The 22,579-nt window shown below is 44.1% G+C and overlaps 1 protein-coding gene across 3 annotated transcripts in view; it reads right to left on the minus strand.

The window, feature by feature from the left end:
* The window catches only part of nhsl1b (NHS-like 1b), a 92,838-nt gene that overhangs the window by 26,828 nt on the left and 43,431 nt on the right, over positions 1-22,579 (minus strand). The gene's annotated exons all lie outside the window — the stretch shown is intronic.

A 22,579-nucleotide genomic window follows, 5' to 3' on the forward strand; every position in this document is an offset into this window, starting at 1 on the left:
TTAATTTTCAATTAATAAAATACACATTGACTCCAAAATTAGGACAAAGACCTGTCTAAGGTAACCAAAAAGATGTTGCAAGATGGCTTATTTAGTCTGACAAACAGCCAAAAACATTTAGTTTATAATATAAATTGTGAAAAAGAGAAAGAAGCAGCTCTTCAAACTTGCAAACCTAGTAGCAACAAATGTTGTTTGGACTTGGTTGGCTCGAACAGGAAATGTAACAAAAACCCTGAAAAATGAATAAATAAAAACACTATCGTATGCACCTTTCATCTCATACCATCTCTCCGTTTCTGTGAATGAAAATACATAATTTATAGCATGTAGAGCAACATACATGCCCTCTAATTCTTTCATCCCTACAGCTCTGTGAATGAAAGCGTAGCACCAGGGGTCAATGGGAACCCGATCGCTTTGGTCCTCTCAGAGGTATAGAGCGAGGCATGAATTATCTATCAGCACAAGCAGGCTGAGGGGGGAGAGGGGGGGGGCTGACGATCATACTCCATGGATTACATTTTCTGTCTTTGTGTAAGTAAAAACAAAAAGGACTGCAAAAACAAAATCGGTCATCATTAGAGAATAATAACTTGAAAACAGGAATAGTAGTAAGATGTCATTTTTGTGTTTTGATGATGACGGCTGGTCAGGAAAAGGTAAACATGGATAAGCGGGAAACAACTCTCTAAAGCGCTCGTAAAAAGCTAAGTTAAACTTCAAACTCACTCCTGAATAAACACAACTCTCTCACAAACATCACACACACACACACACAGAGAAACCAAGGTGACGGAGAGGCTGTTCTGAGTAAACAAGGTGTGATAACTGATGATTTTAGCATGAGGTAAAGTTCCCGAGCATCGCACACACACACACACACACACTCAAACACGTTAAGTTAAGTCCTAGCACTTGCTCAATGACCTTTTTCTGACACCAAACTCTTGCTGTCTCCCTCACTCTCCCCCTCGTTGCACTTCTGTCTGCAGACCCGCCCCCCGCAACTCTTCTGGTGTTTCCGTCTGACCTACTCCATTGAAGCAGCTGGGATTCCATCACACACACACACACACACACACACACACACACACACACACACGATTCATTCACACACACCAATCTCACCATTATTATTATTATTATATAGTGCACATACACATGTTAAGACAGGCAACAACTTCCCTTCACAGACACACAAGCTCAGCCAACGACACACACACACACACAGCAAACCCCTCGATGTTCACCATCGGAAAGTCAATGTCTCGTCAGCAGTGTATCTGCATGATTACATGCCGAATGCAGAATGCTAATGAGCTCAGTCTGTAGATGTACTTCAGGCTACTGAAGTGGCTCACATCAACGCTTTTGTGTGATTTAGCACGTCGCTTTTTCTTTACCTATAAATACTAGAGTGTGTGATTTTAATCCAAAGTGTGTCGCGTGGGACCTGCGTGTACATCTTTACACCCAAGTGGAAAAATTGTACTTGCAGCATAAACCGGCGAGACTTCAACTACATTTCAAGTCAGCAATGAAAACCGCTGCGTTTTGTGGGTGCGCCTGTGTGTACACTGGGTTATTCTTCTGAATGAAAGGCAGTGGGGGCCTCCCTCTATAGGCTGCTCCGTCTTTGTGAGCCATGAGAAAACCCTGCAAGTCAGAGTGATACCCTGCAAACTACGCCCCCGAGCAGGCACACACCATCACTAACCTAATCAGACTCTGTTCTTTGTGTTTGTTTTCGGTTTCATAAGTATGTGCATACTCTCGCCTTGATGTGGTGGCACACGTATATACTTTGTGTCATCTGTTCAAACACCGTGTGGCTGTTCTCACACAGCTCGATGTGTGTGAATCGGAGAAATGTCTTTGAAAAGGGAAACACAATACTAATGGAGGGGAAGAAGTGGAGATGGTATCAAAAGCAAAACTTTTCACAAAGACTTTCAAAAACAGGAAGAGATGGGAAGTTGCGTCCACAGAATGTTTGAAAGGTTCTTTGATGTGGTGGGAGCAGAGCCGTTTTGCTGAGTCGCGATGCGAGGCCGGATAGAGGAGGCAGCGTTTAGAGGGACAAAAGAAACCAGAGAGAGGAGATAAAGGCAGCTGGGACAGAAAGAAAAGTCAGGGGCGAGGAGGAAAGAGATAAAGCCAAAAGAAAGATCGATGGAGTGTGAATGCAAAACATCCTAAGGAATAGACTCACTAAAAACAGTTATTATTATACACACAAACATGCACAAAGATCCAGCAGGCTTGGCGGTCATGCCTAATTTTCCCTCCCCTGGTGTCTGACCCAAACCGACCCCCTCTTTGAAATTCAAGCCAGGATGAAAGAGAAAGGACACACAGACCAGATATGCGCACCTCTGTTTGAATAAGTGCACAGACACGACTGCTAGTCTGTGCTGAAAAAAACCTTGTCGTGCATTAAGATCTTTGTGCCTCAGCATGGCAGCGAAACAAGAACCGGCCATGAAAAGAACTAAAAACAAAGACCAGGTCAACTTGGAGCGATAACAGCTGGAAAGTGCACAAACTGACAGGGAGGTGTGCAACCGTTAAATAAGTCCTTCCCATACCTTCATTTAACAAGAAAACTTTTACAGCCAAATGTTTGCTTCGGCACAACAACAGACGGGTCACTCTTGAAATGTACACGCCTGTTGAGCAGGGCGTTAAAACGCTGTTATTTTACGAGCAGGCTGATTTGTACGCCGGAGCTTTTGGTGCCTTCAGAGAGGGTGGCAGTTTTGTTGCTAACTTGATGTGTTTTATGTTCCCGTCAGGGTGGATTTGTAGCCAACCGTCCATTTCCCCCCGGCAACAGAGTTTTAAATCGAATGCAATCTAACCCCAGTGGCCCGTCAGCCCCCCTGAAGTTGGCAGGACAATAACATGAAACTGAAAAAGGTTTTGTACGTTTGTAGGAACGCTGCATGTTTTCCCGCCGTTGGGATGGACTCAAGAATTTGGAATTAAGTTTTTAGCAACTAAAAAACAACTATTGGACGGATTGCCGTGAAATTTGGTACAGATATCCACGCTACACAAAAGGATATATCGTAATGACTTTCATTATCCCCTGACTTTTCTTCTAGTGCGACCATGAGTTTGACTTTTGTAGCTTTTGAATGAAATGTCTCTGCAGCTAGGTGGACGGATTGTAATGAAATTTGACAGCCTGAACTGTAATAAGTTTGGTGATCGATCTCTGGCTCTCTGGCGCGATCGTCGGGTCAACATTTGGCATGCTATCACACTAAACTAGGATGGTAAAGAAAAACCTGCTGTATATAAGCAGGTTAACATCATCATGCGAGGATGTTAGCAGGCACACTTTAGCATTCAGCTCAAAGAAATGCTTTGCAGATGTACAGCCTCACAGAGCTGTTGTCTCTAGACTCTTTATTTTACTTCTTACCAAACTGTCTGACTTTATTGATTAAGTCTGGTCCGAAATCTATTGTCTTCATGTTCAACACACTGTTTGTATTGTGCCATAGCTGAACAGCAAACAGGCAAGTCCTTGAATAATTGATTTCTTTCAGTTTAGCCGCATTTCATAAATTCATCGGAGCGGTTCCTATTCTGAATTCTGACTATGCAGGTGTGTAACACACCTCATAAAATAGTTTCCCGGTGGAAAGCTCCATTCAGCTGCTGGTAGTGTAACACAAAGACAGACCCCTGGCAGCCCAGACTACATTAAGAGCCATTACCATCCAGCCTCACTGTCTCCACTCGTATTGACTCATGGCCCTTCTCACTCTCCGGTGGATCCTCTCGAGGACCCGCCACATCAATAACCACAAGGCCTGAGTGTTTGTGTGTCTCTCTGGCTCACAGCAGGCTGACATCATTGTTCATGTTATTGTATGTATGCATGTGTGCCTGCAGCTGGTTCCACAATCTACTGCGTTTAGACAACAGACCCATTCACACGTTACAATCTAGACCTTAAAGGGTACTGGATTACTATCATTGCATCCCGTTAAGCTTTATTCTTTTTGTCGTGTTTGTTTATGCTGTTGAGACACACACACACACACACACACACACACGGCCTTGCACATATAGGTTATAAGACAATACATGTGCCTATAGTCAACATGCAAGCATGTAACCACCACACGCACAAGTTAATATGAACATGCACACACTTCCACGTAGGAATGCCTGCACACACAGCATTATGTTGGCTGCCACGCTGGTTTCCTGACCTACATTTCAACACCAGGGCTGTCTGCTCTTCTCTCCTACGGGCCTGTGCGTGTGTGCGCATCTATCATTAATCCAATTTTATGATTAACTTCACACACAAAATGCCATAAATCTGACACAAAAACACACTGTGGAGTGCCACACTTGTTGTCCCTTTTTACTGTGTGTGTGTGTGTGTGTGTGTGTGTGTGTATGTGTGTGTGTGTTTCTGCAACACCAGACTTTCAAGCCCCACGCATAACGCTCACAACTGGCTTGATTAAAAGTGTGATGTGAATAATGTCCAAGCTGGGATAATGACAGGAATCAATAGGTAGCAGCTGGAATATAACTTCATCCCCTTTAACTATATGATTAATTGGCATCAATACTTCACTGCACACTTTACTCTGACGGCATTTAGCCGACACTCCAATCAAGAGTGATTTACCAAGACGACAGCAGCTCGTGTTTAATTTCCAATCAACTGCAAAACACAGGATGGGTGAACAGAAAAAAAACAGAAAGCAGAGGTAATAAATGTTCCTTATTTTATACTGCTGTGCACACAAGCGACCCTCGCGCTCAGCTCTTGCTGCTGACGAGAGACTCTTGTCTGATTTGGACACAGAGGCACACTGAGCTAATTTAGGTTAAGTGCCTTCAGTAGCTCAAGGGCACAAAGCAACAAGCCACCTGGGGCTAGCCTGCATCACAGGGGAGGGAAGCCCAAAGTGTGTGTGTGTGTGCGTGTGTGTGTGTGAGATACAGGGGTACCAATGGGAAGTGGGTTAAAGCCATATCAACTACAATGTGTGCATGTGCGTTTCTCTACAGTTCCTCCACCACTGGAGCAAAATTGACTCTCCGCTTTTTGACCCACTTCCCACATTGCACCTCACTTCTCATCAGCAACAACAGTAGGTCAGTTGGGGAGAGGAAGTGAGGGGGTTTGCAACGCCAAACCATCCAATCAACAATCAGCAACACAGCCAATTTACCCATGACCACACATCTAGGAAGTGAGCAAGACAATCAGCCCGGAGGCGGCAGCACAACCGGGAGGTTAGATGCGAGTCCTGGTGGCTGGCATTGATTAGTTTTATCAACCGATACATTTACACCGCATGACTGTTCACCAGGCCCATAACATCGATCCAATGTCCGTTTCTTCTCTGTTAGTTTGTTGATTAGAGGATGTTCTGCACACTGATTAATGCTGCACTTTAGCTCTGTGATGTCGCGTGTGGTCATATTTCCTTCGGGTCCCCTAATACCACCACTGACAACGCTAAACTGGTTGTGTTTTGATCTGCTCATTTCAAACAGCAGAGAAAGAACAAACGGAGCAGAAAGGGAAGCCGTAAGTGGGAATTCGGGATCAAACGATTTTACTGATAATCGAAATTCACAAACCCATGAAGCCTGCTTTTAACACTTGTACAAGCAAGCCTCACAGATAAGTTTAAAACCTTTAAAAACACATAAAGCCCGACATCATATATTGTAACATTGTGTCCAGACAGCAGCACCAGCCTTCATGCTAACCATTGCCACTGCATCATAAATTATGGATTCTATTGACAAGAAACAGAACAATAATCATCATCATCATCATGCGATACTTGATACTCAGTTAAGGCTGAGGGGTCATGGTCAGCGACACACTTCCTGTAGCTGTGGTGCTCCATCAGTGCTCAGAGCAAAACCTTTATCTTCATGTGTTTTAATATTATCAGCATTAAGTGCGACACATAAATGTTATGCCGCGGTAATGCAATCCTGAATCCTGAAGTTAATGAGCGTGTTTTAATCCCAGGTATAGGTCTCATTAGATGACATGGATCAGTATCATCTGTGAAGCACACACATGCACAGTCGCACACACACCGACACGCTGCGATTGGCGGTTTCATCCGACTAATCAAACAGACTCGGGGACGCACACAGGTGTGTGTGCGCGCACATGCATGTGCTAAGCCTGGGTTCCTCCATTGATAATCCTATATTGAGACCTCGTCTGGGAAACTAGCAGGACCCCAAATCCACTTATCCCCCCCTCCCTCCCTCCCTCCCCCTCCTCCTCCCCCTTTCTTTCTTTATAAACCACCCCTTCGCCCCCCTCTCCATGTCCATCTCTCCGTCCCTCCCCCCTTCTGTCCTGAGCAATAATGAAGGGATGGAGGCATTAATAGAGAGAGCAGACCTCTCTCGGATGAAATGAGTGCAACCTCCTAATGGGTCCTGAGGGAAACAAGACCAGGTCCCTGATCAAATACTCCCAAAATTTAAGACCGCCATTATTCCAAATTAAATTCTACGTGACGCCCCATACGTCTCTTTTTGGTGTTGATAAATGGGCGCCGCGTTCTGTCTGATGGGCAATTAATCCAACTGTAATTTGGTAATCAGCGTAATCCAATGAATTTAGTGTGACACAATGTTTTTATGTGTGTGATCTTAAGTCATTTCCATATTGGTTCAAATTGATGATTCACAGATGATCAATTTAGAAACTAAGGACTGGGAAGCACTTCAGTCTCATCCACTGAATGAGTCCCTCTGCATGTCTGTACTACACCGCCACCCTGTGGCGAAGATTCGCAACAGCTGACAAATGGAATTGGTTCCCCAATGTCATCCTGCAAAGTTACCTTAGGTTAACGACAGTCTAGAAATGTAGCTTCTGTTATGATCAAAAATATTTGAGTGAAACGGTCACCAGTGCACGCTCCCATGAGGTTTTACAAGCAAAGAAAATGGCGGCAGCTTCCCTTACTTTACATGTTTCCTTCTTTTTTTGTCTTTAACCCGAATCCATCATGTGGAATGGAAAACCCCTTGAAGAAGAAACGTTGCTATGGTGAGGACAACTCACTAACGAGACAGATTTAAAGAGGACCTAAAATCACTTTTTCTCCCTCTCCTTTTATAAACAGCCTCTATGGGGGGGGGGGGGGGGGGGGGGACATGAGCTTTTCAGAGGCTTGGCTTTGCTTTCTGAAGCTTAATGGAGCCTCCAGCTGATTGGGACATAAAGGGGCCTGTGGCTGAGGAGCAGGCAGGGAGAGCGAGACGGCTGCTCGGGTACATGGAGGAGGAGTGAGGGGGTCTGAGGTTGATGAGAACTAGAGGAGGAAACAGTGTCCTGACCAGAGCAATCAGATTATTCTTTTGTGGTTATTCGTATATCAACCTTCTTAAATGTAATGCATAAATTGAATATGTTTGTTTTACTATTTTTTTGATTATTTATAAGATAGATAGTTTCCTTTTTTTTATTGCAAATGAACGGTATAGGACTGAGCTACACGACATCAGTACATTTAAAGTACATCTTTTTTTAAATGATCAAAAAATAAAAGGAACAATATTGGTTCCTTGTTGTTTGGATTAATTGTGTAAAATGTCAGAAAATGGTGGAAAAAAAGAGCCCAAAGTGATTCCCACTACTTTACGGTACATTACTGGTACCCAAATAAATGACAGCTACCTTTTCTTCCTGAGGTTTGTGGGATTTCCCTTGGGATTGAAGGAGATTGTGCACTTTTTGGGAAGCGTAGAGTAGAAGAAATGTAACCACGTGTGCATTCAGAGAGCAGACTGGTCAGCAGGCCAAACAAGGCCGGGAGCCTCAGAGAGCCCGACTCAAAGCAGCATGAGGTGGAAAAAAGCTCCCTGTAATTGCAGCGCTCATTAAAGAAATGAGCTGTGCCAGAGGTAGACGCAGCCACGGAGTGCTTAAAACACACTTATCCTGCACTAAGGCACAATTAGATTTTTCAATTACGAACAACACGACCACTGTTGAACTGACTGAGGCTAAAGTAGAGGGCAAAAGCTGTTGCTGAAGTCAACGCGCAGCAGATTAAGTCTTGAAATCGCCTTTGTTTTCAAAGTGTGATGGCATCTTGAGAGTGCTAAAACAAACTCTTACATTCATTATGTAATTGTTTTTCCAGTGCAGATGGGTTTTAGCTTATCTTGACTTCGTCTTTTATACAGCAGATAAAGTGTGCATTAAAACATGAGCTTTATACTGCTATTGAGGGAGACAGATGTCCGGCATAAATAACATAGAAGAAATGCACACACACACCAAAGTATTCCTCATTATCAATCATAAATATAAGTCACCAGATTAACATATTGTGTTACACTCCAACGGTGACAGTCTACCTTTGTAGTTATACCCACAAAACACCCAGGAACTACAGAGAGGGAGAGATCCTAGAGCTATAGATCTGCATGTGCCATCTTATCAAGAGCCACCTTCACGTTCTTACAGAATCTGGGTGCCATGTGGTGCAATACACTGACCCAACCTCCAGGAGGCTCCCTTTGTAAACAGGGCCGAGGGCAGCAGGGGGCGGAGCAACACACTGAACATACTACAGTCAATGGGAGTTCATTGAGTGAGGGAAGATGGGAAGAAACAATAATTAGAAATTAAAGGAAACTCTACCCTGAAAAAAAACAGAGCCACAATGAACCGTTTCAGTATTAAATATTATATATTATCATTAAAACCAACCAATCCTCTGCTGTTTGAAAGATCCCTGTATGTCCCATGACACATTTGGTCAATGGAAGGACTAATGTCTCGTTACATTCCAGTGATGATCTGTCCTGATGTGATAATCAAGCCATTAAGTAAAACTCAATTGTACACATATGGGGCCCTGAGAGTCTCTTACACCTGATCCCTCCTGAAATGAACGCTGCTCTCCCTGACTCACTCCTCTCCTCTCGATAGAAAATCAATCTCCAACCATTTTTTAAAATCATTTTCCAACCAAACATGCTTCTAAATTGTAAGGATTTGCTGCGAGGAGCAGACAAACAAAAGAAGAGTAAGTGGCAAAACTCAATTACCTCCCGACATTTGTCAGTGACGACTCCGCTAGCTGTCGGTCACACATGATGGAGGAGCACCTGTTTAGCCAATCACTAGCCAGCCATTACCTATTAGGCCTTTAACAAGCTGAGAGGTCTCCATCTGTTAGACACACAGCTCACTATTACCCACTGATTACACCACACCTCCTTTGTCTCATAACCAAATAAATGTCTAGAAACATGTGGATTGGCCTGCTAGCTTATACAGTCAGTGTAAAGATAGGAAGGGAAAAAAACATCATTCACACAGACGTTTATCTATGAGAGAGAGGAGGAGAGAGACTGATGGATTGTGGCAGACCGTTGCTTTGCCTTAACCCATTTTACAGTTGAACGACCCCAAGCAACCCCTGACCCCCTATTCCCAAAAGTGTGTGTGTGTGTGTGTGTGTGTGTGTGAGAAATCCCCCTCTTTCCTTCATCTCATTAAGCTGTCATGCTCTCTCCTCCATTGTTCTGCTACCTCCAACCTGCTATTGAGGGGGTTTTCATGCACATTCAGAACTAAGTGTGTACTTGTCTTTACTCATCTATGTGTGAGTGTGTGTGAGTGTGTATGAAAAGGTGTTTCACCTCAAACCCTAAGATCCCTGAGTTGCCTCGATGGTTTTCTACACAGTGTGAGAAGGAAAAGTCAATCAGCAAGAATAGTTAACTGGCTACGCTGTCACCTCAAACCAGAGTTCAGGGCACAGGTGGCTAACATGGTTATTTTAGTGTGAATGAAACTATGAAAAGGTAGACAATGACAAAGAGCTGAGGCCAAGATCAAACCGCTCCTGCTTCCCAGAGCCACAATTATATTACCCTAACTGAATTTCATGCAGCACTTCCGTCAAGTAAATGCTGGTCGCATTTCATTTGGCCTCATCTAGTTACTCTATAAGCCCTGCCTCCCTCAGGTGCTCTTCCCTTGGGAGCTGTTGGCTCTGATTGGTCGATAGCTGAACCTGCCTCCCCATCGAAGGATTATGGGGGATTCTGGTGGAACACCTGCTCCACCATTAAACTGATGGAGAATAGAAGGAGGATCAGGGGGAGAAGCTGATGGGGAAAAAAAAAAAGAGTTGCCATTTCCAATCTGCTGTGAGAAAATAAAGATGTATGTAAAGAATTGGGGTCAGGTAGCAAACAGGAAGAGAAGAGTGTGAAAACTGGGGCTGCACAGTTAATAGAAATGTTATATACAGTATATATAGCCTTCTGCAATTTTGCAGGAGGGAAAGTGTGTGTCAAAATACCACTTTAAATGAAATAGTGTCATGCTGCAGAGACGCACACAAAGGACGTATTAGCAAAACTCCAATTTGAGCGCGTTTGTGTGTATGAGTGTCTTCTGTTCAGCGGTGCATGAACACAGAGTGACTGGGTGGTTGATTCATCCTACAGAGCCCAGACAATACTGTACCCATGGCATCTTGAGCTGTCACGGCATGTTAGCCAAAGCAGGCGTGAGGACGGGACGCACTCGCATGTCAGCACGTTGTTGCGCTAAACGCACAGGACGGTTTTATACGATTAAACTTGAAGAAAAGACATTAGAAAGTGGTTATTAGAGTGGATTGGCTAGACACAGACTTAACACGGGATTATTCTAAAACAGAAGTTACAGAAGTTGAATTATCTCTGCTTTTGCTTTTTCATAAGACATTTGGTTGACCACTGGCATAATAAGCACTATCAAGTACTGTAATGTCATATCCTTGAGTATCCTTGTAAATAAATAATGTGATCATGCGACAGATCCGGTCAAATCCTTCAGCACTCTCCCTCTCATCTCCCCGATAGCTCCTTTAGAACTTGGCGGAGGTGAAAGTGGGTCACCTCCATAACCCCAGCAGTGTCACTGCATCACCCGTTTACTGTCATCTCGGTTACACTTCCCTGCAGGCCCGGCCCATCACCTCCAGCTGCTAGCTATTGTGTCTCGTTCCCATGGGTGGCCACCCAGGGGTGTTGTAATGTCCCAGTGTCTCAAAAGAGAGTGAAGCGTGGTCTAGATGCAGGCATGCACACGGGCATCCAGTCTTAACGACAAAGTGGCTGACCATACATGGAAGTAATACGTGCACGAGTATATAAATGCATGCTCAAACACGTCCGAGCACCACAGGGAAGTCTAGAAATGAAATATCCCTACACAAACACAAGGTAATGCAGATTTAAAAAGACGGTAACTAGTGCAACATGGCAGGTCACTAAGCATGAGTGACAGTATTCATGAACGTCTTTCTCCGAGGGGGTCATCCAGTTCTTTCCAGGAGCCCCTGCCACCACAACAAAGTCCAAAGGTCTCCGAAGGTCACAAAGCCACAATCTGTGTAGATGCCGCGCACAAGACGCCAAGCATATCTCACACACACACACATATGAAGATGCACACTGGCACACACAAAGACAGACGGCACAGATCACTCAGTTACAAGGGGATAGAAATCACCTAATGGGAAGAGACAAAGCCCAGCTTGGTAAAAGCTTCTGCCCTATGTGTTGTGACTCTCCGGCACCGAGACAGACAGCGTGTAATTATTGCCCACAAACAGTTCAGGTGACTTAAGATATCTTTGAAGCGGGAGCCCGTTTCCCCAAACAAGAAAAATACCACAGTCATTACTGTAGCAATACAGCACTGTGCTGCCACGTTAAGTCTGCTAAGTCTTACTAAGAGGCTCACAGAGACCTGGTCGTCTAAAGTTGAAGGCAAGAACCCCTATAATCACATCGTCTTTGAAGTATGGAGACGCAATGAAGCTCTAACATTAGACAACACTTAAAATCTCTGGCAAACTAACAGTTTGTTCCAATTCTACAACTTCAAGTTAACAATCTCCACAGCAGTGAATGTGATCTGCTCGCTAGCCTGTACCTTTGCCATCCTGGAAGGTTTGCGTTTTCCTCAGTGAGCCCTTGATGATGGGTCCAAGCAGCGGTTTGGGCGTCCAGAGAGAGTCTGGCCTCTGATGGACCTTTGACACCGAAAGCAGCCGTTTGCGCAGGCTGCCCTCTGGCCTGGCGGACCTGAGGCTTGGGAAGGTCTGGGTCTGGAGGCTGTTCCCCATCTTGTTGGCGGGCAGGAAGGAGCGCAGAGTTCCTTTCTCGCCAGGAAGGTCCTCATAGCAGGCCCTGTGCCAGCAGCTGACCACCGGCTTCGAGGAGAGGCAGTGCACGTATGTGATCATCCCGTGCTAAGACTAACCCCCCCCCCCCCCCCCCACGGTTACCCTCCCCTGCGCTATCCAGGACCAAAGCCCCCCAACTCCTCCTCCTTCTTGCAGGACCCAATCTCTCTTGACAAGCACTTGAGGTGCTGGGACGGAGGGGCGAGTGTGGAAGACCTCCCCTCTTGTCCAAAACCCTCAATAGGCCTCCCCCTGTCTTTCTGGGAAGATAGGACGGGGGTTTGGAGGTTTTTGCAACCCAGAGGGGACCCTGTCCCTCCTCCTACTGTTTTTGTCCTTCCTCTCCCACTCTCAGGGGATCCTATTGACTCGCATTGATTTGCCTGACAAAGGAAGGCTGTGCCGTGTTAGATTACAAGATTTAACCCCAGAGCAAATATTCCACAGAACTATTGCAGCATTACTAGGAGTCGGACGTCTGGCAGACAACCCGAGCGCTTCCAAAAACAGGATTCCTGACCCCCAAAAATGACCACAAGAACTTTCAAAAGTTACTTTAAAGATGCAAAAACAAGGTTTTAAAAAAGGACAGCGCCTAGTTGGAAATACCTGCGGTTAAAGTATGTTTTTCTTCTAAATACTGTGCTGTCCTTGACCCAGAAGCATCACCACAAATTGTGCAAAAGAAGATCCACAAAAAGTCAAGAAACCATTTTATGACCAAAGATGGTGAGCTCTTTGTTTGATAAATATCTTCCAACAATGTTCGGACAAGTTTGCAGTTTCTAAGAGCATCCTCCTTCCTCTTTCTCCATCCATCTGAGACAAAACACCAGCATTGCTCTGTGGCGTCCACATGGCCTCTTCTCTCCTCTCCTCTCAGCTCTGCCTCCCACCTCTTTCCTCCGCTCCTCAGCGGTGCTGTTCTAATCTGTAAACCCAGATTATCCAGCCTCCAGCCCTAGCCCCCGATTGTGACACAACACAACACAACACAGATGGACACCAGGCTGTAGATAATTAACTATATCACTCCGAGTGCTCAAATGTGAAGAAGTTCAACAAGACTTGGTGTGATATATGTGGGGAAAATATCAACCTACTGCCTCCGGTTCACCCTCACCTGACTGTTGTTACCCAGTACAGACATCAGGCTGAAAATATGCCCGATCTAAGTATTTCAGGTGAATAAAACACAGAAGGACGACGCGTTTCAAAGCTGTGATGACTTTAATTGGAGCTGAACTCACATTGTGAGGCCCAGACGGACCAAGAGGTATTACCTGAGAGTCTAACACAGACAGCCGACACTAGATAAAATGACACAGAAAGCAGCAGAGAAAGAGATACACACAGGGGGAGAGTAGTCACGAGTGGAACAAACTTCAGCTGCCAGGTGAGGGCGTGTATGTGTGTATGATCCTGAATCAGCTTGGCTGTGAGGCGCTAAGCTTATTGATATGATCAGATTAATAGGCTGAAGACCAGCAGAGGATAGGACTGGACCAAACTGGAGACTGGATACCGCAGTGATGGCTCATTAAACCACCAGACAGAGATGCACAGCGAATGTCTCCCTCTGGTGGTGGCCATACAAAACAGGCAATCTCTGGTTCCAGCTTCTCCGATGGGAGGATTTGTAAACATCGTAAACTGAATATATTTTGGGCTGTTAAGACAAGGAAGACATATGAAGACGTCACATTAACTCTGGGAAACTGGGATTTAAAAAAAACAAAACCTACTGCAACTTTGGGGGAATAGGGAGAGAACGTGTGAGTGTTTGCGGTCAAAGCCTCAGCAGACAGCCAGAGGCTAAAACAGCCATTAACGACGGTTATCATTTCCACAGCATGGCGAGTCAGCCAACACACAAGCTGATTACAAAACCAAAACCACTGGACACAGACACACACACTGCACATAATGGAATAACCACTATACACACACACACACACACATTGGGTGGACTCACACAGCCTACGGGGCGAGCCAAAAGATTCAGACTGTGGCCTAAATTGCACTTAACACTCTTGATGCCCCAAATCCACAAACACAGACACGGTGGGTCATACAGTTCACACGGAGAACAGCATCAGGGGGGGTTTTGTGGTGATGTAGACCTGCACACAACATCACAACATCGCAACAGGGGGCGTTTTTTTACACTGACACACAGACAAACATACATAATTGGCATTTTTAAAAAGCAGGTAAATGTATGTTTGTGGTGGTGACAGTCGAGTGTGAAGACACAGAGCGAATGTCAGGAGTGTGTCAGTTGGCTGCGAATGTTCAGGTCTTGCCCAGACCCAGCGTGCACGGCGGTCAGACTCTCACAGCCCACTGCCCATGAATGGGGATTATTACCAGTCAGGAGACACGTGTGTGTGTGTGTGTGTGTGTGTGTGTGTGTGTGTGTGTGTGTGTGTGTGTGTGTGTGTGTGTGTGTGTGTACACACAATTCTTGAACAGTGCAACATCCCCTTCAAGCTGGGATGGTGCATGTTGTGTGTTTACATGCTTGTGTGTCTATAAACTCTCCTATGTGCTTGTGAATACTTAGGGACTGTGTGTGTGTGTGTGTGTGTGTGTGTGTGTGTGTGTGTGTGTGCGTTGTATTGTGAGTGGGGGAAGCCAAAACGGAAGGCTTTGGTGAAGGGACAATGGTAACCATGGACACGCATAGGTCTGAATGGAGCGAGAGGAGCACCTGCACGCTGAGTTAGTCCTCTGTCTGGGGAAGTCATCCACTCATCCACAGGGGGTCGGCCATTGTCTTCTGGAACTTCACCCACAACAAAAACACCGCAGCTTAACACTCGCCTCCTAAGAAACGTTGTCTCGTATTAAAAATACAGTAAGTCCTCTCTTCACTGACTCCAGCATCTTTCTAAACTTCCCCCCCCAAAAAAAGCCATTGTTTTGTAAATGCTTTGCAGAAGACAAAAGGTTCACTGAAGTCCTCAGAGTCCATTCACAGGTGATTGGAACTTCACCAGCTATTGTTTCCCTACAAAGACCAGAAATCTCGTCGTCTTTTGGAAGAGTTTCACTTGTTTACAGAGGTCAACATCTCGTTCAGTTTCTTCTTAAAGTCCCAAGCCAATTAAAAAGTTTGCATAATTTACTAATTAAAAAAAAATTACAATCCGTGACTTAATCTCCACTATTGGTTTTAAGTAATACTTCAAAACGAGGATTAAGCTCTTCAGATAGACCTATATGTTAAATCAGCAAACATTAATACCTCAATATGAATACAAGTGTTTATTATAGTGAGTTCAATTACGCAAAACTACCGGTCTAGTATTTCCCCGTGTTGTGGCTTTAGAATCAAACTACGCCACACAGGAAACACTTATTTTTGCCGTCTACATTTCAGCACCTCCCTCCTGTCCTCCCTGCTCCTCTCTTCCCCTCCACTGGAGATAAGCAGCCTGCCACATTGAGTGTGAGAACATCCATCAACACCACTACCCACAAGGCCAGAGGGCAGGTAGTGGGTCAGCCTCGAGTCAAGGGGTCACGGTCTCTGCAGACACACACAGCACAGGTGCGCTGGTTATAGAGGGACCGAAGGGGGTTTAATTGGGTCGCTAAAAACGGGTCGTCTACAACTTAGTAACGGAGAATTCTAAAAATCTGAATCTGGGATTTGGATTTCTGCGATTTCCTCAAACACGACGAAATGTTAGTGCCTTATCAAGTTTGCACATAGGATCAGTCATTCACTAGCAAACATGCACATTTACTTTTACTTTCTAGAATGAATACCACCGATGAGGTATAGCACGTATGCCAATATGGACTTATTGACATATTTCTGCTTTAATAAACTGTAAACAGTTTTGTCCATAACTGTGCGGCGCATTCCAAAGTCCTGTTTGATCTGACGTGTAGGTGCTATATAGGTTGTGAGAATCCTGATTGAAATGTCACGAAGGATTTGAGGTTAAATATAGGTTTACACATATAGCTAAATGGGTCGCTGCCCTGTGGGCTGAAACTAACACGGCTGCCCCAGAGGGAAAAAAAAACACACCGAGCTCCTGCTGCCTTCCCAAGAGTGAGAGGAGCTCACTCACACACACACACACACACACACATTACGGGAATTCAATCACACACATGTGTAGGTCGCATACAGATACTCTACAAACATCTCTGTATAATCCGTATTTAATCAAAGATCAAATATAGATCCTGTAAACACACTTTGAAAACATGAACCAGCATATGTCTGAATAACGCAAACACATACTGTACATGCCAACACATCAGGCTGGAATCAAGGATAATGTGTTCTGGACATTGAGGTAACGGTTTCTCATTTCTAGCTGGAGTTGGCCAGCTCCTGGTCACTTCTGCCGCTTGAAATGACAAACATCTCCAGCAGCAGGTTATATCAGCTGTTACTAGTTAACCCCGTTCATTCTGTAGCAGCTATAATAAACCTGTTGGCTGTGGTCTGGTTGTCTTGCTCTCTACTCTCTCTTAGGTCTAGTTAGTTATAACTTTAGTTAGTTACCAATGTTGAAAGCGAAGCCTAATTAGATACTATAACAGATTTAGAGTTGGTAAAGTGCTATCTTACTGAGTTCTAGGGCTGCAACCAATACATATTTCCATTATCAATTAATCTGCTGTTTATTTCATTAGTAAAGCAATGAATGGCTTAGTCTATGAAATGTCAGAAAATAGTGAAAAATGCCCATCACAAGTGTTAGGTGACGTCTTGTTTTGTCCGAACGACAGTCCAAAACTCAAATATATAACATTTTAAAAGCAAATCCTCACACTTGATTAACTTGAACTCATTGATTGATCATTTCAGCCCCAATGCATTAAAAAAGAAAATATAAACCTGTTCAACAAAAAGTATTCAAAGTGGCATGAATATCTACTGTAGCCTACATCATGACCTAAACGACAGATTACACATATTTCATCTGTTACAAACAAATGAAGTCATTAAATAAGCCTTAAAATACTTCACATTATGACTCAAGAACACTAAACTCATTCAAACTAGATGATGGCTCAGGCTCCAGTCCAAGTGCACGCTTCATCAACTAAACATCTGTTCATGGCTGGATCAGCACATCTGCACGTCCCCCCCCCCCTCCACTGCTGTCTGCAACAAAACACATGTAACTGTAATCAAGAGTTGAGACCGAACCAAGATACACGAGACCAAGTTCCACTGAGCCAAAGACATGTTCTTCCAGATTGGACATCGCCCGAGCTGCCCTCAGATGACCTCACAACCAGGAGGTCAGATAACGTCGGTGAAATATGTTTGCCTGACGGGGCTTACGTTCCCTAACATGGACAGAAATGTTGAAGTTCTTTAACCGGCACACTGTAGGAAACCTCCAATTACAGTGGGAACGAGGTTTCCAAAAATCACCCCGACTAATCCCTGCTCGGTCCCATCTAATGTCTGGCGAACACATTCTACTAAAGTGGAGCTCAAGTGCAGGAGGAACTTATGTAACAAACCAAAAGCCACACCAAGTGGTCTGGCCGGCTAGCAAAGGGCTTACACTAAAATGCAAGGATTTACAGCGGCAGAGAGAGAGAGAGAGGAGGGGGGGGGGGGGGGGGGGGGGGGTGAGTGTGCGGTCAAAACAGATGAGAATCCACTCTGGCCACAGCTGGATGTGGAGGAACGTCAACCAAAAATGTGTCACATCTGCCCAAGAGTTGGCAAAGCCTACTGAGAGGACTTGTTTAAATCATAAACATAAGCAGACATTCTGTAACTGGCAACCAATGTAGAGTAATCTATTGGTCGGATCACAGTGTTTAATGTAATACACAGTATGTGGGTCAGTTTTTATATCCAAACTGCCAGTGGTGCCTTTATCTTTAACTGATAAGAGGAAATGTCTAGATTTGAGTATGACAACGTTTAAGCATTTTACATATCATGTTTAATTTCTACATGAACATGTATGAGGGGAAATAACTTCCTGGTTGGTTGGTCAGAACTAAGCACACAAAGTCAAACATGCAAAGTTAAACCAGGAAAATCTTAAATTACTTCATCCAACAAACATCTTCTCTTTTCTTCTCCAACACAACCCCCACATCTGTTTCTGACCAGAGTCCCGTAGAATGGAAAGAGTGTTACTGACAACATAAATTACTGCGTACAGCTGATGAACTGGTATATTGCCACAAATTGCTCCAGGGTTCAGTTTATAGTACCTCATCTCTGGAAGCCATAAATCTACAAGATATAGAGAGAGAGTACTGTGGTTTCACAAGAGGGATGATCTCCTCATTATGAGATAAGAGCCGTTTGGACCGTTTAGTAAGACGCAGCTGAGGACCACGCTGCTCTTCATTTTACTGCATCTGCAGGCCTGGTGTTCCCACATACTCTTCAACTTAGCCATTCTCGTTTTCCAAATCTTGTGTTATTTCCTTGCATTGTTTTGTACAGCACAATGTAGGCTACCAACTTATCATGCAGAATGACAGCATGGTCAACTACTTTAAAAAGGTGTATACATACAGGAATGATCAGCGTTGTTGTTTTTCCAAGTATTTCCCAACACCTTTGTGCGATTTACTAACTTTTCACGAACATTTTCTTCCCCATTGCATGATATTGAAAACCACAGGAAGGACGTTTGATTCCAACATGATGTTGTTACATCTGGACATCAACATGCATTTTCTCAACGAAGGAGGCCAGAAGCATTGGAAGCAAATCTCTTGACGTCAAAACCGGAGCGGCTGTTTTCTTTAAAGTCAACAGCATCACATCATCCACTGGACAACTTTCATGCCTCCTGCATCATTAATACATAGCTCATGGTGAAGTCAGTGTTTGTGTAAAACAAAGAGGGAAGAGCTTGAGTCATTACAGAGTCACAGATTGAGCATAAAGTATACCGCAATACTAGCAGTGAATCACAGTGAGAACAGACAAAAACTGCAACGTGATGCTGCCAGTAAATGAGGAACCGGTTTTCCCTCCCTTATCTCACTTTAACTGGTCAGTCAAGTGATAGCCAAACACATGGCCGCACTCTGCAGGACAGCAGCCCAGCAACTGCTGCTTCGCCAGCTGTTACTGTGGACACTCAAGACACACAAACACACTCTTCTCCGTTAAAATACGACCCAGAGTCAAAGCCGTTCCAAAGCTCATAGAGCGAGTTGAACATGTTTTAGAAGCAGAAGATATTTTTGTTCGATCTTCTTAGAAGTCGAGAGTGAGTCAAAGAGCGACTGAGAAGAAGAGCGATTAAAAACCAAATGGACAGAAGAAGAGAAAAGAAAAAAGAGTGAGGTAGGATTAAAGTCAGTGAACCTGAACGATTCAGAGACAGGGAAAAATGAACAAAGGGAGAAATGATTAAAGTGATAAAAGAAAGAGGGTTTCCTTCGCTAAAGAAAAACACATGAGGAAGGATATTGTGTTGGAGGAAGCCGCTGTGACAGAGATTACTTTCCACACGGAGGAGAGAGATGGTGCACAACTTTTCTTTGTCTCACAAAGTCTGCGGGAAAAGTCCCACACACTCACACTGGGTTGATGCAAACAGTAATGCAATGTACTCACACACACACACACACACACACACACACACACACACACACACACACACACACACACACTTACCTTTCAGACAGAACATGACTCTTCACTTATATCCCCATTTATCCACGAGGAACGGATACCGGGGTCTTTCCTGATTCTCCTCTTTCTTGCCCTCCTCTCCTCTCCGTCTAACTTCACACCGCTCGGTCAAAGCGCTCACACACACACACAGACGCACGGATCCTGACACATACACTCCTCTCTCCCGGTGCCTCTCTCGCCATCTCCCTCCCTCTTTCTCCCCTCACACTCACATACATGCACACGCTCTGAATGGCAGATAGCCAGCTTCTACACCGCAGGAAACTGCTTCCCGACCCCCTTACTCCCCCCCTCCTCTCTCTCTCCCTCTCTCTCTCTCTCTCTCTCTCTGGATCTGTGAGTGTCTCTGTACCACGCTGACACCCGCCCCTCTCCACCCCATCAGTGTTAAGACGCCTTGATCTAAAACTCTTGGAAGCTGCTGTCCCATGATTGGTGTCCCTTCATGCAGATACAAAACTTATCACACAGGCAAATATATATGTATAAACGTATAAATATATCTAGTGTTTAGATGTATTTAAATAAGATACATGCTCTTATTAGGGCAGCCACAATTAAAAACAAAATCAACACACAGAGAACGAGCCTCGTTGAGGATTGCGATTGTAGAGAATCTGGGCAGTCAGCAGTTCAGAGAGAGGCAGGGGGCCCCCGGCTTGAGGCTGACCCATTGTGCGCTGATCAAATATAATCACTTTAATCCCCACAATTCAACTGTTTGTTATCAGCAGCGGCTACAAGCTCGGTGCATCTCAAACCCTTCGCGCTGGCCGCACTGAATTACCAGCAGCGAAAACGAGGGATTAGATGGAACTACCGACTCACTCACAGACTTTGGAAACACTATCAAATCGAAACGCCTTTGGCTGTTAAGTTGCTACTTCTATCTTGTTCAACTTTGAGTACAACGGAAGCAGTTAAATCACCTGAACTTTAAAAAGGAGTACAGTGCCCTTACGCTACTACTATGAGAAAGAAAGGACAATTTATAAAAGAAACAAACTCAAATCACACAGAAAGCAAAGACAGAAAGCAGCAGAGTAGAAATGGAAGTTTTGTTGAAAAGGTAGCAAGCTTTTAGTGATGCTCGCGTGCTTCTTTTTCAAACCTTGAAAAGGCACAAAACAAGTAGCTTTTGTGTCCTTTTATGGAGACCGCTGGGTGCCAACATAAAATATTTGACTGACTCCAGACTAGATAGCGGAAAACCAAATGCCATTGACTTCAAATGAGGCTCTGTAATAATACAGTTATTACTTAAAAGGCTGGTGAAGCTTAAAGCCCCATTCAACAAGCTATAACATATGAATAAACTGAGCTGGGTAATACTTTAGCTTATTACGTGTGTGCAGGTTTCATTCATCAATCAGACTCAACATCCACTGATTGGGCTGAACCGTGAATTAGCAATTATGACAATTAAGCCTAATTAACGCAATGTGTGTCATCATAAAGCCTTATAAAGGCTGACAGTGACATTTAGACTACTCTACACACTGGGTTACAATCTTTTATCAAAGGTATTTATCGTGTATTGTGATAGAAAGTCTTACCTAAGTCTGTTGATCAGACACTGAAACATGCTACACTGGTCGGTTTGGCAAGCAGCTATTTTTGGTAGGGTATGGCATGTAAACTCTGCAAAGAGGTTCCAAAAAAAGTAGTACCAAGTAACAGTGATATAATTACAACAGAGCAACGTGACAGCAGTACAGCGTTTCAAACATACATTGGTGAAAATATGTACGATCGTGTGAGTCTGTGTGTGCGTTATGGACGCGTTAATCCCACCCTAATATGGCTTGCGTGTTATGACACGTCTGCCTCGACCAGATGTCAGCAATTACAGGCTGATTAGTGTGTGTGTGTGTGTGTGTGTGTGAGAAAGATGGTGTGAGTGACATGCAGGCTCTCTCTAAGGGTGAGTATATAAAATGAAAATGCCACAAAAATACAACCCTGGAAATAATCAACAATTAAACACACACATAAATCTCTGAAGGGACTCACCTAACCAGATAATAAAACCTGACTTCATCAAAATAACCTTCACCACAAAACCCTCGACTGTGTTGAGTAACACTTGAGGTCTGCCTAATCACTGCTCTCACGTCGCTGAAGTGGGAAAGGCAGAGAGGTGGAATTTCTGCCCCACTCTTAACCAATCACGTTCAGAGCAATGTCATTTATCAGATGTATTTTATTTAATTGGCCTTTTTTTATATATGAAGGCCAGGGCCAACTATTAAAAGCAAACAGGTTTTTACACTCTGCTGCGGTGAAAAGGTTTGTTTATAGATTAAAAAGCAACATGCAATGGAAAGAAACTTAACGAACTAATCATGAATCCTGTGGAATTGAGCCAGATGACAATATCAGATTGTCCATTTGAAGTTTAACTGCTGCCCTTTTAATTACATATTTTTGTTGCGCCTTATACTTTTGCAACGGTTTATTGGCACCAACTGGAGAATTAGCGGCACCAATTATTCATCAATAATGCACCTAACTCCTAATATTCCTGCAACAGTAGTGGATGAAAACCTGCACATATTATGTTTCTTTTGCTAATTTTCTGAAAATCAGTTAAAATTTAGGAAACTTGGCTAAAGACACTTTTGCTTACTTTAGTTGTAATCATGGCACACCAAAAAAACATTTTATTTTAAGCATATTGTTTAAA

This window comes from Pholis gunnellus (assembly GCF_910591455.1).
Source record: "Pholis gunnellus genome assembly, chromosome: 19".
In the NCBI taxonomy this organism is placed as follows: Eukaryota; Metazoa; Chordata; class Actinopteri; order Perciformes; family Pholidae; genus Pholis; species Pholis gunnellus.